A 3562-nucleotide genomic window follows, 5' to 3' on the forward strand; every position below is an offset into this window, starting at 1 on the left:
GGAGACTTCAACACCCCACTGTCAACATTAGACAGATCAACGAGACAGAAAGTTAACAAGGATATCCAGGAATTGAACTCATCTCTGCAGCAAGTGGACCTAATAGACATCTAGAGAACTCTCCACCCCAAATCAACAGAATATACATTCTTCTCAGCACCACATAACACTTATTCCAAAATTGACCACATAATTGGAAGTAAAGCACTTCTCAGCAAATGTACAAGACCAGAAATTATAACAAACTGTCTCTCAGACCACAGTGCAATCAAACTAGAACTCAGGACTAAGAAACTCAATCAAAACCGCTCAACTACATGGAAACTGAACAACCTGCTCCTGAATGACTACTGGGTACATAACGAAATGAAGGCAGAAATAAAGATGTTCTTTGAAACCAATGAAAACAAAGATACAACATACCAGAATCTCTGGGACACATTTAAAGCAGCGTGTAAAGGGAAATTTATAGACCTAAGTGCCCACAAGAGAAAGCTGGAAAGATCTAAAATGGACACTCTAACATCACAATTAAAAGAACTAGAGAAGCAAGAGCAAACACATTCAAAAGCTAGCAGAAGGCAAGAAATAACTAAGATCAGAGGAGAACTGAAAGAGATAGAGACACAAAAAACCCTCCATAAAATCAATGAATCCAGGAGTTGTTTTCTTGAAAAGATTAACAAAATTGACAGACCGCTAGCAAGACTAATAAAGAAGAAAAGAGAGAAGAATCAAATAGATGCAATAAAAAATGATAAAGGGGATATCACCACCAACCTCAGAGAAATACAAACTACCATCAGAGAAAACTATAAACACCTCTACACAAATAAACTAGAAAATCTAGAAGAAATGGATAATTTCCTGGACACTTACACTCTTCCAAGACTAAACCAGGAAGAACTTGAATCCCTGAATAGACCAATAGCAGGCTCTGAAATTGAGGCAATAATTAATAGCCTACCAACCAAAAAATGTCCAGGACCAGATGGATTCACAGCTGAATTCTACCAGAGGTACAAGGAGAAGCTGGTACCATTCCTTCTGAAACTATTCCAATCAATAGAAAAAAAGAGAATCCTCCCTAACTCATTTTATGAGGCCAACATCATCCTGATACCAAAGCCTGGCAGAGACACAACAAAAAAAGAGAATTTTAGACCAATCTCCCTGATGAACATCGATGCAAAAATCCTCAATAAAATACTGGCAAACCGGATTCAGCAGCACATCAAAAAGCTTATCCACCATGATCAAGTGGGCTTCATCCCTGGGAGGCAAGGCTGATTGAACATTTGCAAATCAATAAACGTAATCCAGCATATAAACAGAACCAAAGACAAGAACCACATGATTATCTCAATAGATGCAGAAAAGGCTTTTGACAAAATTCCACAGCCCTTCATGCTAAAAACGCTCAATAAATTCGGTATTGATGGAACGTACCTCAAAATAAGAAGAGCTATTTATGACAAACCACAGCCAATATCATACCGAATGGGCAAAAACTGGAAAAATTCCCTTTGAAATCTGGCACAAGACAGGGATGCCCTCTCTCACCACTCCTATTCAACATAGTGTTGGAAGTTCTGGCTAGGGCAATCAGGCAAGAGAAAGAAATCAAGGGTATTCAGTTAGGAAAAGAAGAAGTCAAATTGTCCCTGTTTGCAGATGACATGATTGTATATTTAGAAAACCCCATTGTCTCAGCCCAAAATCTCCTTAAGCTGATAAGCAACTTCAGCAAAGTCTCAGGATACAAAATTAATGTGCAAAAATCACAAGCATTCTTACACACCAGTAACAGACAAACAGAGAGCCAAATCAGGAATGAACTTCCATTCACAATTGCTTCAAAGAGAATAAAATACCTAGGAATCCAACTTACAAGGGATGTAAAGGACCTCTTCAAGGAGAACTACAAACCACTGCTCAGTGAAATCAAAGAGGACACAAACAAATGGAAGAACATACCATGCTCATGGATAGGAAGAATCAATATCATGACAATGGCCATACTGCCCAAGGTTATTTATAGATTCAATGCCATCCCCATCAAGCTACCAATGAGTTTCTTCACAGAATTGGAAAAAACTGCTTTAAAGTTCATATGGAACCAAAAAAGAGCCCGCATTGCCAAGACAATACTAAGTCAAAAGAACGAAGCTGGAGGCATCACGCTACCTGACTTCAGACTACACTACAAGGCTACAGTAACCAAAACAGCATGGTACTGGTACCAAAACAGACATACAGACCAATGAAACAGAACAGAGCCCTCAGAAATAATACCACACATCTACAACCATCTGACCTTTGACAAACCTGACAAAAACAAGAAATGGGGAAAGGATTCCCTACTTAATAAATGGTGCTGGGAAAATTGGCTAGCCATAAGTAGAAAGCTGAAACTGGATCCTTTCCTTACTCCTTATATGAAAATTAATTCAAGATGGATAAGAGACTTAAATGTTAGACCTAATATCATAAAAACCCTAGAAGAAAATCTAGGTAGTACCTTTCAGGACATAGGCATGGGCAAGGACGTCATGTCTAAAACACCAAAAGCAACGACAACAAAAGCCAAAATTGACAAATAGGATCTAATCAAACTAAAGAGCTTCTGCACAGCAAAAGAAACTACCATCAGTGTGAACAGGCAACCTACAGGATGGGAGAAAATTTTTGCAATCTACTCATCTGACAAAGGGCTAATATTCAGAACCTACAAAGAACTCAAACAAATTTACAAGAAAAAAACAAACAACCCCATCAAAAAGTGGGCAAAGGATATGAACAGACATTTCTCAAAAGAAGACATTCATACAGCCAACAGACACATGAAAAAATGCTCATCATCACTCGCCATCAGAGAAATGCAAATCAAAACCACAATGAGATACCATCTCACACCAATTAGAATGGCAATCATTCAAAAGTCAGGAAACAACAGGTGCTGGAGAGGATATGGAGAATTAGGAACACTTTTACACTGTTGGTGGGATTGTAAACTAGTTCAACCATTATGGAAAACAGTATGGCAATTCCTCAAGGATCTAGAACTAGATGTACCATATGACCCAGCCATCCCATTACTGGGTATATACCCAAAGGATCATAAATCATGCTGCTACAAAGACACATGCACACGTATGTTCATTGCGGCACTATTCACAATAGCAAAGACTTGGAATCAACCCAAATGTCCATCTGTGACAGACTGGATTCAGAAAATGTGGCACATATACACCATGGAATACTATGCAGCCATAAAAAAGGATGAGTTTGTGTCCTTTGTAGGGACATGCATGCAGCTGGAAACCATCATTCTGAGCAAACTATCACAAGAACAGAAAACCAAACACTGCATGTTCTCACTCATAGGTGGGAACTGAACAATGAGAAACCATTGGACTCAGGAAGGGGAACATCACACACCAGGGCCTATCATGGGGGGGAGTGGGGAGGGGGGAGGGATTTCATTGGGAGTTATACCTGATGTAAATGACGAGTTGATGGGTGCTGACGAGTTGATGGGTGCAGCACACCAACATGGCAC

The sequence above is a fragment of the Piliocolobus tephrosceles genome, chromosome 12 (assembly GCF_002776525.5).
Source record: "Piliocolobus tephrosceles isolate RC106 chromosome 12, ASM277652v3, whole genome shotgun sequence".
Taxonomy (NCBI): domain Eukaryota; kingdom Metazoa; phylum Chordata; class Mammalia; order Primates; family Cercopithecidae; genus Piliocolobus; species Piliocolobus tephrosceles.